The sequence below is a fragment of the Strix uralensis genome, unplaced genomic scaffold, assembly GCF_047716275.1.
Source record: "Strix uralensis isolate ZFMK-TIS-50842 unplaced genomic scaffold, bStrUra1 scaffold_37, whole genome shotgun sequence".
Lineage (NCBI taxonomy): Eukaryota > Metazoa > Chordata > Aves > Strigiformes > Strigidae > Strix > Strix uralensis.
Window position 1 is genome coordinate 2615997 of NW_027436711.1, and position 19995 is coordinate 2635991.

Sequence of the window (19995 nt, forward strand, 5' to 3'; positions counted from 1 at the left end):
AAACAGTAACACTTGTTCAGAACGAAAGAAAGCACAGAGCACCAGATTTTATGTTGTCCTGGAGAGCTTGTAGAGCACTGGGGAAAAGCAGGCAGAGAATTCCCTGCTAGCACCTACTCTCTGCCTGGGAAAGAGAAGTGTTCCCATTGCTTCGCAGAATCGCTTTTGTGCAGAAAACAGTAACACTTGTTCAGAACGAAAGAAAGCACAGAGCCCCAGATTTTATGTTGTCCTGGAGAGCTTGCAGAGCACTGGGGAAAGGCAGGCAGAGAATTCCCTGCTAGCACCTTCTCTGTGCCTGTTCACATTCCTTCGCAGAATAGCTTTTCTGCAGAAAACAGTAACACTTGTTCAGAACGAAAGAAAGCACAGAGCCCCAGATTTTATGTTGTCCTGGAGAGCTTGCAGAGCACTGGGGAAAAGCAGGCAGAGAATTCCCTGCTAGCACCTTCTCTGTGCCTGGGAAGCAGAAGTGTTCACATTGCTTCGCAGAATCGCTTTTGTGCAGAAAACAGTAACACTTTTTCAGAACAAAAGAAAGCACAGAGCCCCAGATTTTATGTTGTCCTGGAGAGCTTGCAGAGCACTGGGGAAAGGCAGGCAGAGAATTCCCTGCTAGCACCTTCTCTGTGCCTGGGAAGCAGAAGTCTTCACATTGCTTCGCAGAATCGCTTTTGTGCAGAAAACAATAACACTTGTTCAGAACGAAAGAAAGCACAGAGCCCCAGATTTTATGTTGTCCTGGAGAGCTTGCAGAGCACTGGGGAAAAGCAAGCAGAGAATTCCCTGCTAGCACCTTCTCTGTGCCTGGGAAGCAGAACTGTTCACATTGCTTCGCAGAATCGCTTTTGTGCAGAAAACACTAACACTTGTTCAGAACGAAAGAAAGCACAGAGCCCCAGATTTTATGTTGTCCTGGAGAGCTTGCAGAGTACTGGGGAAAAGCAGGCAGAGAATTCCCTGCTAGCACCTTCTCTGTGCCTGGGAAGCAGAAGTGTTCACATTGCTTCGCAGAATCGCTTTTGTGCAGAAAACAGTAACACTTGTTCAGTACGAAAGAAAGCACAGAGCCCCAGATTTTATGTTGTCCTGGAGAGCTTGCAGAGCACTGGGGAAAAGCAGGCAGAGAATTCCCTGCTAGCACCTTCTCTGTGCCTGGGAAACAGAAGTGTTCCCATTGCTTCGCAGAATCGCTTTTGTGCAGACAACAGTAACACTTTTTCAGAACAAAAGAAAGCACAGAGCCCCAGATTTTATGTTGTCCTGGAGAGCTTGCAGAGCACTGGGGAAAAGCAGGCAGAGAATTCCCTGCTAGCACCTTCTCTGTGCCTGGGAAACAGAAGTGTTCACATTTCTTAGCAGTATCGCTTTTGTGCAGAAAACAGTAACACTTGTTCAGAAGGAAAGAAAGCACAGAGCCCCAGATTTTATGTTGTCCTGGAGAGCTTGCAGAGTACTGGGGAAAAGCAGGCAGAGAATTCCCTGCTAGCACCTTCTCTGTGCCTGGGAAGCAGAAGTCTTCACATTGCTTCGCAGAATCGCTTTTGTGCAGAAAACAGTAACACTTGTTCAGAACAAAAGAAAGCACAGAGCCCCAGATTTTATGTTGTCCTGGAGAGCTTGCAGAGCACTGGGGAAAGGCAGGCAGAGAATTCCCTGCTAGCACCTTCTCTGTGCCTGGGAAGCAGAAGTCTTCACATTGCTTCGCAGAATCGCTTTTGTGCAGAAAACAATAACACTTGTTCAGAACGAAAGAAAGCACAGAGCCCCAGATTTTATGTTGTCCTGGAGAGCTTGCAGAGCACTGGGGAAAAGCAAGCAGAGAATTCCCTGCTAGCACCTTCTCTGTGCCTGGGAAGCAGAAGTGTTCACATTGCTTCGCAGAATCGCTTTTGTGCAGAAAACAGTAACACTTGTTCAGTACGAAAGAAAGCACAGAGCCCCAGATTTTATGTTGTCCTGGAGAGCTTGCAGAGCACTGGGGAAAAGCAGGCAGAGAATTCCCTGCTAGCACCTTCTCTGTGCCTGGGAAACAGAAGTGTTCCCATTGCTTCGCAGAATCGCTTTTGTGCAGAAAACACTAACACTTGTTCAGAACGAAAGAAAGCACAGAGCCCCAGATTTTATGTTGTCCTGGAGAGCTTGCAGAGCACTGGGGAAAAGCAGGCAGAGAATTCCCTGCTAGCACCTTCTCTGTGCCTGGGAAACAGAAGTGTTCACATTTCTTAGCAGTATCGCTTTTGTGCAGAAAACAGTAACACTTGTTCAGAAGGAAAGAAAGCACAGAGCCCCAGATTTTATGTTGTGCTGGAGAGCTTGCAGAGTACTGGGGAAAAGCAGGCAGAGAATTCCCTGCTAGCACCTTCTCTGTGCCTGGGAAGCAGAAGTCTTCACATTGCTTCGCAGAATCGCTTTTGTGCAGAAAACAGTAACACTTGTTCAGAACAAAAGAAAGCACAGAGCCCCAGATTTTATGTTGTCCTGGAGAGCTTGCAGAGCACTGGGGAAAAGCAGGCAGAGAATTCCCTGCTAGCACCTTCTCTGTGCCTGGGAAGCAGAAGTCTTCACATTGCTTCGCAGAATCGCTTTTGTGCAGAAAACAGTAACACTTGTTCAGAACGAAAGAAAGCACAGAGCCCCAGATTTTATGTTGTCCTGGAGAGCTTGCAGAGCACTGGGGAAAGGCAGGCAGAGAATTCCATGCTAGCACCTTCTCTGTGCCTTTTCACACTCCTTCGCAGAATCGCTTTTGTGCAGAAAACAGTAACACTTGTTCAGAACGAAAGAAAGCACAGAGCCCCAGATTTTATGTTGTCCTGGAGAGCTTGCAGAGCACTGGGGAAAGGCAGGCAGAGAATTCCCTGCTAGCACCTTCTCTGTGCCTGTTCACATTACTTCGCAGAATCGCTTTTGTGCAGAAAACAGTAACACTTGTTCAGACGAAAGAAAGCACAGAGCCCCAGATTTTATGTTGTCCTGGAGAGCTTGCAGAGCACTGGGGAAAGGCAGGCAGAGAATTCCATGCTAGCACCTTCTCTGTGCCTTTTCACATTCCTTCGCAGAATCGCTTTTGTGCAGAAAACAGTAACACTTGTTCAGAACGAAAGAAAGCACAGAGCCCCAGATTTTATGTTGTCCTGGAGAGCTTGCAGAGCACTGGGGAAAGGCAGGCAGAGAATTTCCTGCTAGCACCTTCTCTGTGCCTGGGAAGCAGAAGTTTTCACATTGCTTGGCAGAATCGCTTTTGTGCAGACAACAGTAACACTTTTTCAGAACAAAAGAAAGCACAGAGCCCCAGATTTTATGTTGTCCCGGAGAGCTTGCAGAGCACTGGGGAAAAGCAGGCAGAGAATTCCCTGCTAGCACCTTCTCTGTGCCTGGGAAACAGAAGTGTTCACATTTCTTAGCAGTATCGCTTTTGTGCAGAAAACAGTAACACTTGTTCAGAAGGAAAGAAAGCACAGAGCCCCATATTTTATGTTGTGCTGGAGAGCTTGCAGAGTACTGGGGAAAAGCAGGCAGAGAATTCCCTGCTAGCACCTTCTCTGTGCCTGGGAAGCAGAAGTCTTCACATTGCTTGGCAGAATCGCTTTTGTGCAGAAAACAGTAACACTTGTTCAGAACGAAAGAAAGCACAGAGCCCCAGATTTTATGTTGTCCTGGAGAGCTTGCAGAGCACTGGGGAAAAGCAGGCAGAGAATTCCCTGCTAGCACCTTCTCTGTGCCTGGGAAGCAGAAGTGTTCACATTGCTTCGCAGAATCGCTTTTGTGCAGAAAACAGTAACACTTGTTCAGTACGAAAGAAAGCACAGAGCCCCAGATTTTATGTTGTCCTGGAGAGCTTGCAGAGCACTGGGGAAAGGCAGGCAGAGAATTCCCTGCTAGCACCTTCTCTGTGCCTGGGAAACAGAAGTGTTCCCATTGCTTCGCAGAATCGCTTTTGTGCAGAAAACAGTAACACTTGTTCAGAACGAAAGAAAGCACAGAGCCCCAGATTTTATGTTGTCCTGGAGAGCTAGCAGAGCACTGGGGAAAGGCAGGCAGAGAATTCCCTGCTAGCACATTCTCTGTGCCTGTTCACATTGCTTCGCAGAATCGCTTTTGTGCAGAAAACAATAACACTTGTTCAGAACAAAAGAAAGCACAGAGCCCCAGATTCTATGTTGTCGTGGAGAGCTTGCAGAGCACTGGGGAAAAGCAGGCAGAGAATTCCCTGCTAGCACCTTCTCTGTGCCTGGGAAGCAGAAGTGTTCACATTGCTTCGCAGTATCGCTTTTGTGCAGAAAACAGTAACACTTGTTCAGTACGAAAGAAAGCACAGAGCCCCAGATTTTATGTTGTCCTGGAGAGCTTGCAGAGCACTGGGGAAAAGCAGGCAGAGAATTCCCTGCTAGCACCTTCTCTGTGCCTGGGAAACAGAAGTGTTCACATTTCTTAGCAGTATCGCTTTTGTGCAGAAAACAGTAACACTTGTTCAGAAGGAAAGAAAGCACAGAGCCCCATATTTTATGTTGTGCTGGAGAGCTTGCAGAGTACTGGGGAAAAGCAGGCAGAGAATTCCCTGCTAGCACCTTCTCTGTGCCTGGGAAGCAGAAGTCTTCACATTGCTTCGCAGAATCGCTTTTGTGCAGAAAACAGTAACACTTGTTCAGAACAAAAGAAAGCACAGAGCCCCAGATTTTATGTTGTCCTGGAGAGCTTGCAGAGCACTGGGGAAAAGCAGGCAGAGAATTCCCTGCTAGCACCTTCTCTGTGCCTGGGAAGCAGAAGTCTTCACATTGCTTCGCAGAATCGCTTTTGTGCAGAAAACAGTAACACTTGTTCAGAACGAAAGAAAGCACAGAGCCCCAGATTTTATGTTGTCCTGGAGAGCTTGCAGAGCACTGGGGAAAGGCAGGCAGAGAATTCCATGCTAGCACCTTCTCTGTGCCTTTTCACATTCCTTCGCAGAATCGCTTTTGTGCAGAAAACAGTAACACTTGTTCAGAACGAAAGAAAGCACAGAGCCCCAGATTTTATGTTGTCCTGGAGAGCTTGCAGAGCACTGGGGAAAGGCAGGCAGAGAATTCCCTGCTAGCACCTTCTCTGTGCCTGTTCACATTACTTCGCAGAATCGCTTTTGTGCAGAAAACAGTAACACTTGTTCAGACGAAAGAAAGCACAGAGCCCCAGATTTTATGTTGTCCTGGAGAGCTTGCAGAGCACTGGGGAAAGGCAGGCAGAGAATTCCATGCTAGCACCTTCTCTGTGCCTTTTCACATTGCTTCGCAGAATCGCTTTTGTGCAGAAAACAGTAACACTTGTTCAGAACGAAAGAAAGCACAGAGCCCCAGATTTTATGTTGTCCTGGAGAGCTTGCAGAGCACTGGGGAAAGGCAGGCAGAGAATTCCCTGCTAGCACCTTCTCTGTGCCTTTTCACATTGCTTCGCAGAATCGCTTTTCTGCAGAAAACAGTAACACTTGTTCAGACGAAAGAAAGCACAGAGCCCCAGATTTGCTGTTGTCCTGGAGAGCTTGCAGAGCACTGGGGAAAGGCAGGCAGAGAATTCCCTGCTAGCACCTTCTCTGTGCCTGGGAAGCAGAAGTCTTCACATTGCTTCGCAGAATCGCTTTTGTGCAGAAAACACTAACACTTGTTCAGAACAAAAGAAAGCACAGAGCCCCAGATTCTATGTTGTCCTGGAGAGCTTGCAGAGCACTGGGGAAAGGCAGGCAGAGAATTTCCTGCTAGCACCTTCTCTGTGCCTGGGAAGCAGAAGTTTTCACATTGCTTGGCGGAATCGCTTTTGTGCAGACAACAATAACACTTTTTCAGAACAAAAGAAAGCACAGAGCCCCAGATTTTATGTTGTCCCGGAGAGCTTGCAGAGCACTGGGGAAAAGCAGGCAGAGAATTCCCTGCTAGCACCTTCTCTGTGCCTGGGAAACAGAAGTGTTCACATTTCTTAGCAGTATCGCTTTTGTGCAGAAAACAGTAACACTTGTTCAGAACGAAAGAAAGCACAGAGCCCCAGATTTTATGTTGTCCTGGAGAGCTTGCAGAGCACTGGGGAAAAGCAGGCAGAGAATTCCCTGCTAGCACCTTCTCTGTGCCTGGGAAGCAGAACTGTTCACATTGCTTCGCAGAATCGCTTTTGTGCAGAAAACAGTAACACTTGTTCAGTACGAAAGAAAGCACAGAGCCCCAGATTTTATGTTGTCCTGGAGAGCTTGCAGAGCACTGGGGAAAAGCAGGCAGAGAATTCCCTGCTAGCACCTTCTCTGTGCCTGGGAAACAGAAGTGTTCCCATTGCTTCGCAGAATCGCTTTTGTGCAGAAAACAGTAACACTTGTTCAGAACGAAAGAAAGCACAGAGCCCCAGATTTTATGTTGTCCTGGAGAGCTTGCAGAGCACTTGGGAAAGGCAGGCAGAGAATTCCCTGCTAGCACCTTCTCTGTGCCTGTTCACATTCCTACGCAGAATCGCTTTTGTGCAGAAAACAATAACACTTGTTCAAAACGAAAGAAAGCACAGAGCCCCAGATTTTATGTTGTCCTGGAGAGCTTGCAGAGCACTGGGGAAAAGCAGGCAGAGAATTCCCTGCTAGCACCTTCTCTGTGCCTGGGAAACAGAAGTGTTCACATTTCTTAGCAGTATCGCTTTTGTGCAGAAAACAGTAACACTTGTTCAGAAGGAAAGAAAGCACAGAGCCCCATATTTTATGTTGTGCTGGAGAGCTTGCAGAGCACTGGGGAAAAGCAAGCAGAGAATTCCCTGCTAGCACCTTCTCTGTGCCTGGGAAGCAGAAGTCTTCACATTGCTTCGCAGAATCGCTTTTGTGCAGAAAACAGTAACACTTGTTCAGTACGAAAGAAAGCACAGAGCCCCAGATTTTATGTTGTCCTGGAGAGCTTGCAGAGTACTGGGGAAAAGCAGGCAGAGAATTCCCTGCTAGCACCTTCTCTCTGCCTGGGAAACAGAAGTGTTCACATTGCTTCGCAGAATCGCTTTTGTGCAGAAAACACTAACACTTGTTCAGAACGAAAGAAAGCACAGAGCCCCAGATTTTATGTTGTCCTGGAGAGCTTGCAGAGTACTGGGGAAAAGCAGGCAGAGAATTCCCTGCTAGCACCTTCTCTGTGCCTGGGAAACAGAAGTGTTCACATTTCTTAGCAGTATCGCTTTTGTGCAGAAAACAGTAACACTTGTTCAGAAGGAAAGAAAGCACAGAGCCCCATATTTTATGTTGTGCTGGAGAGCTTGCAGAGTACTGGGGAAAAGCAGGCAGAGAATTCCCTGCTAGCACCTTCTCTGTGCCTGGGAAGCAGAAGTGTTCACATTGCTTCGCAGAATCGCTTTTGTGCAGAAAACAGTAACACTTGTTCAGAACAAAAGAAAGCACAGAGCCCCAGATTTTATGTTGTGCTGGAGAGCTTGCAGAGCACTGGGGAAAAGCAGGCAGAGAATTCCCTGCTAGCACCTTCTCTGTGCCTGGGAAACAGAAGTGTTCCCATTGCTTCGCAGAATCGCTTTTGTGCAGACAACAGTAACACTTTTTCAGAACGAAAGAAAGCACAGAGCCCCAGATTTTATGTTGTCCTGGAGAGCTTGCAGAGTACTGGGGAAAACCAGGCAGAGAATTCCCTGCTAGCACCTTCTCTGTGCCTGGGAAACAGAAGTGTTCACATTGCTTCGCAGAATCGCTTTTGTGCAGAAAACAGTAACACTTGTTCAGAACGAAAGAAAGCACAGAGCCCCAGATTTTATGTTGTGCTGGAGAGCTTGCAGAGCACTGGGGAAAGGCAGGCAGAGAATTCCCTGCTAGCACCTTCTCTGTGCCTGTTCACATTACTTCGCAGAATCGCTTTTGTGCAGAAAACAGTAACACTTGTTCAGACGAAAGAAAGCACAGAGCCCCAGATTTTATGTTGTCCTGGAGAGCTTGCAGAGCACTGGGGAAAGGCAGGCAGAGAATTTCCTGCTAGCACCTTCTCTGTGCCTGGGAAGCAGAAGTGTTCACACTGCTTCGCAGAATCGCTTTTGTGCAGAAAATAGTAACACTTGTTCAGAACGAAAGAAAGCACAGAGCCCCAGATTTTATGTTGTCCTGGAGAGCTTGCAGAGCACTGGGGAAAGGCAGGCAGAGAATTCCCTGCTAGCACCTTCTCTGTGCCTGTTCACATTCCTACGCAGAATCGCTTTTGTGCAGAAAACAATAACACTTGTTCAGAACGAAAGAAAGCACAGAGCCCCAGATTTTATGTTGTCCTGGAGAGCTTGCAGAGCACTGGGGAAAAGCAGGCAGAGAATTCCCTGCTAGCACCTTCTCTGTGCCTGGGAAACAGAAGTGTTCACATTTCTTAGCAGTATCGCTTTTGTGCAGAAAACAGTAACACTTGTTCAGAAGGAAAGAAAGCACAGAGCCCCATATTTTATGTTGTGCTGGAGAGCTTGCAGAGTACTGGGGAAAAGCAGGCAGAGAATTCCCTGCTAGCACCTTCTCTGTGCCTGGGAAGCAGAAGTGTTCACATTGCTTCGCAGAATCGCTTTTGTGCAGAAAACAGTAACACTTGTTCAGAACAAAAGAAAGCACAGAGCCCCAGATTTTATGTTGTCCTGGAGAGCTTGCAGAGCACTGGGGAAAGGCAGGCAGAGAATTCCCTGCTAGCACCTTCTCTGTGCCTGGGAAGCAGAAGTCTTCACATTGCTTCGCAGAATCGCTTTTGTGCAGAAAACAATAACACTTGTTCAGAACGAAAGAAAGCACAGAGCCCCAGATTTTATGTTGTCCTGGAGAGCTTGCAGAGCACTGGGGAAAAGCAAGCAGAGAATTCCCTGCTAGCACCTTCTCTGTGCCTGGGAAGCAGAAGTCTTCACATTGCTTCGCAGAATCGCTTTTGTGCAGAAAACAGTAACACTTGTTCAGTACGAAAGAAAGCACAGAGCCCCAGATTTTATGTTGTCCTGGAGAGCTTGCAGAGCACTGGGGAAAAGCAGGCAGAGAATTCCCTGCTAGCACCTTCTCTGTGCCTGGGAAACAGAAGTGTTCCCATTGCTTCGCAGAATCGCTTTTGTGCAGAAAACAGTAACACTTGTTCAGAAGGAAAGAAAGCACAGAGCCCCAGATTTTATGTTGTCCTGGAGAGCTTGCAGAGCACTGGGGAAAAGCAGGCAGAGAATTCCCTGCTAGCACCTTCTCTGTGCCTGGGAAACAGAAGTGTTCACATTTCTTAGCAGTATCGCTTTTGTGCAGAAAACAGTAACACTTGTTCAGAAGGAAAGAAAGCACAGAGCCCCATATTTTATGTTGTGCTGGAGAGCTTGCAGAGTACTGGGGAAAAGCAGGCAGAGAATTCCCTGCTAGCACCTTCTCTGTGCCTGGGAAGCAGAAGTGTTCACATTGCTTCGCAGAATCGCTTTTGTGCAGAAAACAGTAACACTTGTTCAGAACAAAAGAAAGCACAGAGCCCCAGATTTTATGTTGTGCTGGAGAGCTTGCAGAGCACTGGGGAAAAGCAGGCAGAGAATTCCCTGCTAGCACCTTCTCTGTGCCTGGGAAACAGAAGTGTTCCCATTGCTTCGCAGAATCGCTTTTGTGCAGACAACAGTAACACTTTTTCAGAACGAAAGAAAGCACAGAGCCCCAGATTTTATGTTGTGCTGGAGAGCTTGCAGAGTACTGGGGAAAACCAGGCAGAGAATTCCCTGCTAGCACCTTCTCTGTGCCTGGGAAACAGAAGTGTTCACATTGCTTCGCAGAATCGCTTTTGTGCAGAAAACAGTAACACTTGTTCAGAACGAAAGAAAGCACAGAGCCCCAGATTTTATGTTGTGCTGGAGAGCTTGCAGAGCACTGGGGAAAGGCAGGCAGAGAATTCCCTGCTAGCACCTTCTCTGTGCCTGGGAAACAGAAGTGTTCACATTTCTTAGCAGTATCGCTTTTGTGCAGAAAACAGTAACATTTGTTCAGAAGGAAAGAAAGCACAGAGCCCCATATTTTATGTTGTGCTGGAGAGCTTGCAGAGCACTGGGGAAAGGCAGGCAGAGAATTTCCTGCTAGCACCTTCTCTGTGCCTGGGAAACAGAAGTGTTCACATTGCTTCGCAGAATCGCTTTTGTGCAGAAAACAGTAACACTTGTTCAGAACGAAAGAAAGCACAGAGCCCCAGATTTTATGTTGTGCTGGAGAGCTTGCAGAGCACTGGGGAAAGGCAGGCAGAGAATTCCCTGCTAGCACCTTCTCTGTGCCTGTTCACATTACTTCGCAGAATCGCTTTTGTGCAGAAAACAGTAACACTTGTTCAGACGAAAGAAAGCACAGAGCCCCAGATTTTATGTTGTCCTGGAGAGCTTGCAGAGCACTGGGGAAAGGCAGGCAGAGAATTTCCTGCTAGCACCTTCTCTGTGCCTGGGAAGCAGAAGTGTTCACACTGCTTCGCAGAATCGCTTTTGTGCAGAAAATAGTAACACTTGTTCAGAACGAAAGAAAGCACAGAGCCCCAGATTTTATGTTGTCCTGGAGAGCTTGCAGAGCACTGGGGAAAGGCAGGCAGAGAATTCCCTGCTAGCACCTTCTCTGTGCCTGTTCACATTCCTACGCAGAATCGCTTTTGTGCAGAAAACAATAACACTTGTTCAGAACGAAAGAAAGCACAGAGCCCCAGATTTTATGTTGTCCTGGAGAGCTTGCAGAGCACTGGGGAAAAGCAGGCAGAGAATTCCCTGCTAGCACCTTCTCTGTGCCTGGGAAACAGAAGTGTTCACATTTCTTAGCAGTATCGCTTTTGTGCAGAAAACAGTAACACTTGTTCAGAAGGAAAGAAAGCACAGAGCCCCATATTTTATGTTGTGCTGGAGAGCTTGCAGAGTACTGGGGAAAAGCAGGCAGAGAATTCCCTGCTAGCACCTTCTCTGTGCCTGGGAAGCAGAAGTGTTCACATTGCTTCGCAGAATCGCTTTTGTGCAGAAAACAGTAACACTTGTTCAGAACAAAAGAAAGCACAGAGCCCCAGATTTTATGTTGTCCTGGAGAGCTTGCAGAGCACTGGGGAAAGGCAGGCAGAGAATTCCCTGCTAGCACCTTCTCTGTGCCTGGGAAGCAGAAGTCTTCACATTGCTTCGCAGAATCGCTTTTGTGCAGAAAACAATAACACTTGTTCAGAACGAAAGAAAGCACAGAGCCCCAGATTTTATGTTGTCCTGGAGAGCTTGCAGAGCACTGGGGAAAAGCAAGCAGAGAATTCCCTGCTAGCACCTTCTCTGTGCCTGGGAAGCAGAAGTCTTCACATTGCTTCGCAGAATCGCTTTTGTGCAGAAAACAGTAACACTTGTTCAGTACGAAAGAAAGCACAGAGCCCCAGATTTTATGTTGTCCTGGAGAGCTTGCAGAGCACTGGGGAAAAGCAGGCAGAGAATTCCCTGCTAGCACCTTCTCTGTGCCTGGGAAACAGAAGTGTTCCCATTGCTTCGCAGAATCGCTTTTGTGCAGAAAACAGTAACACTTGTTCAGAAGGAAAGAAAGCACAGAGCCCCAGATTTTATGTTGTCCTGGAGAGCTTGCAGAGCACTGGGGAAAAGCAGGCAGAGAATTCCCTGCTAGCACCTTCTCTGTGCCTGGGAAACAGAAGTGTTCACATTGCTTGGCAGAATCGCTTTTGTGCAGAAAACAGTAACACTTGTTCAGAAAGAAACAAAGCACAGAGCCCCAGATTCTATGTTGTCGTGGAGAGCTTGCAGAGCACTGGGGAAAGGCAGGCAGAGAATTCCCTGCTAGCACCTTCTCTGTGCCTGGGAAGCAGAAGTGTTCACATTGCTTCGCAGAATCGCTTTTGTGCAGATAACAGTAACATTTTTCAGAACAAAAGAAAGCACAGAGCCCCAGATTTTATGTTGTCCTGGAGAGCTTGCAGAGCACTGGGGAAAAGCAGGCAGAGAATTCCCTGCTAGCACCTTCTCTCTGCCTGGGAAACAGAAGTGTTCACATTTCTTAGCAGTATCGCTTTTGTGCAGAAAACATTAACACTTGTTCAGAAGGAAAGAAAGCACAGAGCCCCAGATTTTATGTTGTCCTGGAGAGCTTGCAGAGCACTGGGGAAAGGCAGGCAGAGAATTTCCTGCTAGCACCTTCTCTGTGCCTGGGAAACAGAAGTGTTCACATTGCTTGGCAGAATCGCTTTTGTGCAGAAAACACTAACACTTGTTCAGAACGAAAGAAAGCACAGAGCCCCAGATTTTATGTTGTCCTGCAGAGCTTGCAGAGCACTGGGGAAAGGCAGGCAGAGAATTCCCTGCTAGCACCTTCTCTGTGCCTGGGAAGCAGAAGTGTTCACATTGCTTCGCAGAATCGCTTTTGTGCAGAAAACAATAACACTTGTTCAGAACGAAAGAAAGCACAGAGCCCCAGATTTTATGTTGTCCTGGAGAGCTTGCAGAGCACTGGGGAAAGGCAGGCAGAGAATTCCCTGCTAGCACCTTCTCTGTGCCTGTTCACATTCCTTCGCAGAATCGCTTTTGTGCAGAAAACAGTAACACTTGTTCAGAACGAAAGAAAGCACAGAGCACCAGATTTTATGTTGTCCTGGAGAGCTTGTAGAGCACTGGGGAAAAGCAGGCAGAGAATTCCCTGCTAGCACCTTCTCTCTGCCTGGGAAAGAGAAGTGTTCCCATTGCTTCGCAGAATCGCTTTTGTGCAGAAAACAGTAACACTTGTTCAGAACGAAAGAAAGCACAGAGCCCCAGATTTTATGTTGTCCTGGAGAGCTTGCAGAGCACTGGGGAAAGGCAGGCAGAGAATTCCCTGCTAGCACCTTCTCTGTGCCTGTTCACATTCCTTCGCAGAATAGCTTTTCTGCAGAAAACAGTAACACTTGTTCAGAACGAAAGAAAGCACAGAGCCCCAGATTTTATGTTGTCCTGGAGAGCTTGCAGAGCACTGGGGAAAAGCAGGCAGAGAATTCCCTGCTAGCACCTTCTCTGTGCCTGGGAAGCAGAAGTGTTCACATTGCTTCGCAGAATCGCTTTTGTGCAGAAAACAGTAACACTTTTTCAGAACAAAAGAAAGCACAGAGCCCCAGATTTTATGTTGTCCTGGAGAGCTTGCAGAGCACTGGGGAAAGGCAGGCAGAGAATTCCCTGCTAGCACCTTCTCTGTGCCTGGGAAGCAGAAGTCTTCACATTGCTTCGCAGAATCGCTTTTGTGCAGAAAACAATAACACTTGTTCAGAACGAAAGAAAGCACAGAGCCCCAGATTTTATGTTGTCCTGGAGAGCTTGCAGAGCACTGGGGAAAAGCAAGCAGAGAATTCCCTGCTAGCACCTTCCCTGTGCCTGGGAAGCAGAACTGTTCACATTGCTTCGCAGAATCGCTTTTGTGCAGAAAACACTAACACTTGTTCAGAACGAAAGAAAGCACAGAGCCCCAGATTTTATGTTGTCCTGGAGAGCTTGCAGAGTACTGGGGAAAAGCAGGCAGAGAATTCCCTGCTAGCACCTTCTCTGTGCCTGGGAAGCAGAAGTGTTCACATTGCTTCGCAGAATCGCTTTTGTGCAGAAAACAGTAACACTTGTTCAGTACGAAAGAAAGCACAGAGCCCCAGATTTTATGTTGTCCTGGAGAGCTTGCAGAGCACTGGGGAAAAGCAGGCAGAGAATTCCCTGCTAGCACCTTCTCTGTGCCTGGGAAACAGAAGTGTTCCCATTGCTTCGCAGAATCGCTTTTGTGCAGACAACAGTAACACTTTTTCAGAACAAAAGAAAGCACAGAGCCCCAGATTTTATGTTGTCCTGGAGAGCTTGCAGAGCACTGGGGAAAAGCAGGCAGAGAATTCCCTGCTAGCACCTTCTCTGTGCCTGGGAAACAGAAGTGTTCACATTTCTTAGCAGTATCGCTTTTGTGCAGAAAACAGTAACACTTGTTCAGAAGGAAAGAAAGCACAGAGCCCCAGATTTTATGTTGTCCTGGAGAGCTTGCAGAGTACTGGGGAAAAGCAGGCAGAGAATTCCCTGCTAGCACCTTCTCTGTGCCTGGGAAGCAGAAGTCTTCACATTGCTTCGCAGAATCGCTTTTGTGCAGAAAACAGTAACACTTGTTCAGAACAAAAGAAAGCACAGAGCCCCAGATTTTATGTTGTCCTGGAGAGCTTGCAGAGCACTGGGGAAAGGCAGGCAGAGAATTCCCTGCTAGCACCTTCTCTGTGCCTGGGAAGCAGAAGTCTTCACATTGCTTCGCAGAATCGCTTTTGTGCAGAAAACAATAACACTTGTTCAGAACGAAAGAAAGCACAGAGCCCCAGATTTTATGTTGTCCTGGAGAGCTTGCAGAGCACTGGGGAAAAGCAAGCAGAGAATTCCCTGCTAGCACCTTCTCTGTGCCTGGGAAGCAGAAGTGTTCACATTGCTTCGCAGAATCGCTTTTGTGCAGAAAACAGTAACACTTGTTCAGTACGAAAGAAAGCACAGAGCCCCAGATTTTATGTTGTCCTGGAGAGCTTGCAGAGCACTGGGGAAAAGCAGGCAGAGAATTCCCTGCTAGCACCTTCTCTGTGCCTGGGAAACAGAAGTGTTCCCATTGCTTCGCAGAATCGCTTTTGTGCAGAAAACACTAACACTTGTTCAGAACGAAAGAAAGCACAGAGCCCCAGATTTTATGTTGTCCTGGAGAGCTTGCAGAGCACTGGGGAAAAGCAGGCAGAGAATTCCCTGCTAGCACCTTCTCTGTGCCTGGGAAACAGAAGTGTTCACATTTCTTAGCAGTATCGCTTTTGTGCAGAAAACAGTAACACTTGTTCAGAAGGAAAGAAAGCACAGAGCCCCAGATTTTATGTTGTGCTGGAGAGCTTGCAGAGTACTGGGGAAAAGCAGGCAGAGAATTCCCTGCTAGCACCTTCTCTGTGCCTGGGAAGCAGAAGTCTTCACATTGCTTCGCAGAATCGCTTTTGTGCAGAAAACAGTAACACTTGTTCAGAACAAAAGAAAGCACAGAGCCCCAGATTTTATGTTGTCCTGGAGAGCTTGCAGAGCACTGGGGAAAAGCAGGCAGAGAATTCCCTGCTAGCACCTTCTCTGTGCCTGGGAAGCAGAAGTCTTCACATTGCTTCGCAGAATCGCTTTTGTGCAGAAAACAGTAACACTTGTTCAGAACGAAAGAAAGCACAGAGCCCCAGATTTTATGTTGTCCTGGAGAGCTTGCAGAGCACTGGGGAAAGGCAGGCAGAGAATTCCATGCTAGCACCTTCTCTGTGCCTTTTCACACTCCTTCGCAGAATCGCTTTTGTGCAGAAAACAGTAACACTTGTTCAGAACGAAAGAAAGCACAGAGCCCCAGATTTTATGTTGTCCTGGAGAGCTTGCAGAGCACTGGGGAAAGGCAGGCAGAGAATTCCCTGCTAGCACCTTCTCTGTGCCTGTTCACATTACTTCGCAGAATCGCTTTTGTGCAGAAAACAGTAACACTTGTTCAGACGAAAGAAAGCACAGAGCCCCAGATTTTATGTTGTCCTGGAGAGCTTGCAGAGCACTGGGGAAAGGCAGGCAGAGAATTCCATGCTAGCACCTTCTCTGTGCCTTTTCACATTCCTTCGCAGAATCGCTTTTGTGCAGAAAACAGTAACACTTGTTCAGAACGAAAGAAAGCACAGAGCCCCAGATTTTATGTTGTCCTGGAGAGCTTGCAGAGCACTGGGGAAAGGCAGGCAGAGAATTTCCTGCTAGCACCTTCTCTGTGCCTGGGAAGCAGAAGTTTTCACATTGCTTGGCAGAATCGCTTTTGTGCAGACAACAGTAACACTTTTTCAGAACAAAAGAAAGCACAGAGCCCCAGATTTTATGTTGTCCCAGAGAGCTTGCAGAGCACTGGGGAAAAGCAGGCAGAGAATTCCCTGCTAGCACCTTCTCTGTGCCTGGGAAACAGAAGTGTTCACATTTCTTAGCAGTATCGCTTTTGTGCAGAAAACAGTAACACTTGTTCAGAAGGAAAGAAAGCACAGAGCCCCATATTTTATGTTGTGCTGGAGAGCTTGCAGAGTACTGGGGAAAAGCAGGCAGAGAATTCCCTGCTAGCACCTTCTCTGTGCCTGGGAAGCAGAAGTGTTCACATTGCTTGGCAGAATCGCTTTTGTGCAGAAAACAGTAACACTTGTTCAGAACGAAAGAAAGCACAGAGCCCCAGATTTTATGTTGTCCTGGAGAGCTTGCAGAGCACTGGGGAAAAGCAGGCAGAGAATTCCCTGCTAGCACCTTCTCTGTGCCTGGGAAGCAGAAGTGTTCACATTGCTTCGCAGAATCGCTTTTGTGCAGAAAACAGTAACACTTGTTCAGTACGAAAGAAAGCACAGAGCCCCAGATTTTATGTTGTCCTGGAGAGCTTGCAGAGCACTGGGGAAAGGCAGGCAGAGAATTCCCTGCTAGCACCTTCTCTGTGCCTGGGAAACAGAAGTGTTCCCATTGCTTCGCAGAATCGCTTTTGTGCAGAAAACAGTAACACTTGTTCAGAACGAAAGAAAGCACAGAGCCCCAGATTTTATGTTGTCCTGGAGAGCTAGCAGAGCACTGGGGAAAGGCAGGCAGAGAATTCCCTGCTAGCACATTCTCTGTGCCTGTTCACATTGCTTCGCAGAATCGCTTTTGTGCAGAAAACAATAACACTTGTTCAGAACAAAAGAAAGCACAGAGCCCCAGATTCTATGTTGTCGTGGAGAGCTTGCAGAGCACTGGGGAAAAGCAGGCAGAGAATTCCCTGCTAGCACCTTCTCTGTGCCTGGGAAGCAGAAGTGTTCACATTGCTTCGCAGTATCGCTTTTGTGCAGAAAACAGTAACACTTGTTCAGTACGAAAGAAAGCACAGAGCCCCAGATTTTATGTTGTCCTGGAGAGCTTGCAGAGCACTGGGGAAAAGCAGGCAGAGAATTCCCTGCTAGCACCTTCTCTGTGCCTGGGAAACAGAAGTGTTCCCATTGCTTCGCAGAATCGCTTTTGTGCAGAAAACACTAACACTTGTTCAGAACGAAAGAAAGCACAGAGCCCCAGATTTTATGTTGTCCTGGAGAGCTTGCAGAGCACTGGGGAAAAGCAGGCAGAGAATTCCCTGCTAGCACCTTCTCTGTGCCTGGGAAACAGAAGTGTTCACATTTCTTAGCAGTATCGCTTTTGTGCAGAAAACAGTAACACTTGTTCAGAAGGAAAGAAAGCACAGAGCCCCATATTTTATGTTGTGCTGGAGAGCTTGCAGAGTACTGGGGAAAAGCAGGCAGAGAATTCCCTGCTAGCACCTTCTCTGTGCCTGGGAAGCAGAAGTCTTCACATTGCTTCGCAGAATCGCTTTTGTGCAGAAAACAGTAACACTTGTTCAGAACAAAAGAAAGCACAGAGCCCCAGATTTTATGTTGTCCTGGAGAGCTTGCAGAGCACTGGGGAAAAGCAGGCAGAGAATTCCCTGCTAGCACCTTCTCTGTGCCTGGGAAGCAGAAGTCTTCACATTGCTTCGCAGAATCGCTTTTGTGCAGAAAACAGTAACACTTGTTCAGAACGAAAGAAAGCACAGAGCCCCAGATTTTATGTTGTCCTGGAGAGCTTGCAGAGCACTGGGGAAAGGCAGGCAGAGAATTCCATGCTAGCACCTTCTCTGTGCCTTTTCACATTCCTTCGCAGAATACCTTTTGTGCAGAAAACAGTAACACTTGTTCAGAACGAAAGAAAGCACAGAGCCCCAGATTTTATGTTGTCCTGGAGAGCTTGCAGAGCACTGGGGAAAGGCAGGCAGAGAATTCCCTGCTAGCACCTTCTCTGTGCCTGTTCACATTACTTCGCAGAATCGCTTTTGTGCAGAAAACAGTAACACTTGTTCAGACGAAAGAAAGCACAGAGCCCCAGATTTTATGTTGTCCTGGAGAGCTTGCAGAGCACTGGGGAAAGGCAGGCAGAGAATTCCATGCTAGCACCTTCTCTGTGCCTTTTCACATTGCTTCGCAGAATCGCTTTTGTGCAGAAAACAGTAACACTTGTTCAGAACGAAAGAAAGCACAGAGCCCCAGATTTTATGTTGTCCTGGAGAGCTTGCAGAGCACTGGGGAAAGGCAGGCAGAGAATTCCCTGCTAGCACCTTCTCTGTGCCTTTTCACATTGCTTCGCAGAATCGCTTTTCTGCAGAAAACAGTAACACTTGTTCAGACGAAAGAAAGCACAGAGCCCCAGATTTGCTGTTGTCCTGGAGAGCTTGCAGAGCACTGGGGAAAGGCAGGCAGAGAATTCCCTGCTAGCACCTTCTCTGTGCCTGGGAAGCAGAAGTCTTCACATTGCTTCGCAGAATCGCTTTTGTGCAGAAAACACTAACACTTGTTCAGAACAAAAGAAAGCACAGAGCCCCAGATTCTATGTTGTCCTGGAGAGCTTGCAGAGCACTGGGGAAAGGCAGGCAGAGAATTTCCTGCTAGCACCTTCTCTGTGCCTGGGAAGCAGAAGTTTTCACATTGCTTGGCAGAATCGCTTTTGTGCAGACAACAATAACACTTTTTCAGAACAAAAGAAAGCACAGAGCCCCAGATTTTATGTTGTCCCGGAGAGCTTGCAGAGCACTGGGGAAAAGCAGGCAGAGAATTCCCTGCTAGCACCTTCTCTGTGCCTGGGAAACAGAAGTGTTCACATTTCTTAGCAGTATCGCTTTTGTGCAGAAAACAGTAACACTTGTTCAGAACGAAAGAAAGCACAGAGCCCCAGATTTTATGTTGTCCTGGAGAGCTTGCAGAGCACTGGGGAAAAGCAGGCAGAGAATTCCCTGCTAGCACCTTCTCTGTGCCTGGGAAGCAGAACTGTTCACATTGCTTCGCAGAATCGCTTTTGTGCAGAAAACAGTAACACTTGTTCAGTACGAAAGAAAGCACAGAGCCCCAGATTTTATGTTGTCCTGGAGAGCTTGCAGAGCACTGGGGAAAAGCAGGCAGAGAATTCCCTGCTAGCACCTTCTCTGTGCCTGGGAAACAGAAGTGTTCCCATTGCTTCGCAGAATCGCTTTTGTGCAGAAAACAGTAACACTTGTTCAGAACGAAAGAAAGCACAGAGCCCCAGATTTTATGTTGTCCTGGAGAGCTTGCAGAGCACTGGGGAAAGGCAGGCAGAGAATTCCCTGCTAGCACATTCTCTGTGCCTGTTCACATTGCTTCGCAGAATCGCTTTTGTGCAGAAAACAATAACACTTGTTCAGAACAAAAGAAAGCACAGAGCCCCAGATTCTATGTTGTCCTGGAGAGCTTGCAGAGCACTGGGGAAAAGCAGGCAGAGAATTTCCTGCTAGCACCTTCTCTGTGCCTGGGAAGCAGAAGTGTTCACATTTCTTAGCAGTATCGCTTTTGTGCAGAAAACAGTAACACTTGTTCAGAAGGAAAGAAAGCACAGAGCCCCATATTTTATGTTGTGCTGGAGAGCTTGCAGAGTACTGGGGAAAAGCAGGCAGAGAATTCCCTGCTAGCACCTTCTCTGTGCCTGGGAAGCAGAAGTCTTCACATTGCTTGGCAGAATCGCTTTTGTGCAGAAAACAGTAACACTTGTTCAGAACAAAAGAAAGCACAGAGCCCCAGATTTTATGTTGTCCTGGAGAGCTTGCAGAGCAATGGGGAAAAGCAGGCAGAGAATTCCCTGCTAGCACCTTCTCTGTGCCTGGGAAACAAAAGTGTTCACATTTCTTAGCAGTATCGCTTTTGTGCAGAAAACAGTAACACTTGTTCAGTACGAAAGAAAGCACAGAGCCCCATATTTTATGTTGTGCTGGAGAGCTTGCAGAGCACTGGGGAAAAGCAGGCAGAGAATTCCCTGCTAGCACCTTCTCTGTGCCTGGGAAGCAGAAGTGTTCACATTGCTTGGCAGAATCGCTTTTGTGCAGAAAACAGTAACACTTGCTCAGAACGAAAGAAAGCACAGAGCCCCAGATTTTATGTTGTCCTGGAGAGCTTGCAGAGCACTGGGGAAAGGCAGGTAGAGAATTCCCTGCTAGCACCTTCTCTGTGCCTGGGAAGCAGAAGTCTTCAC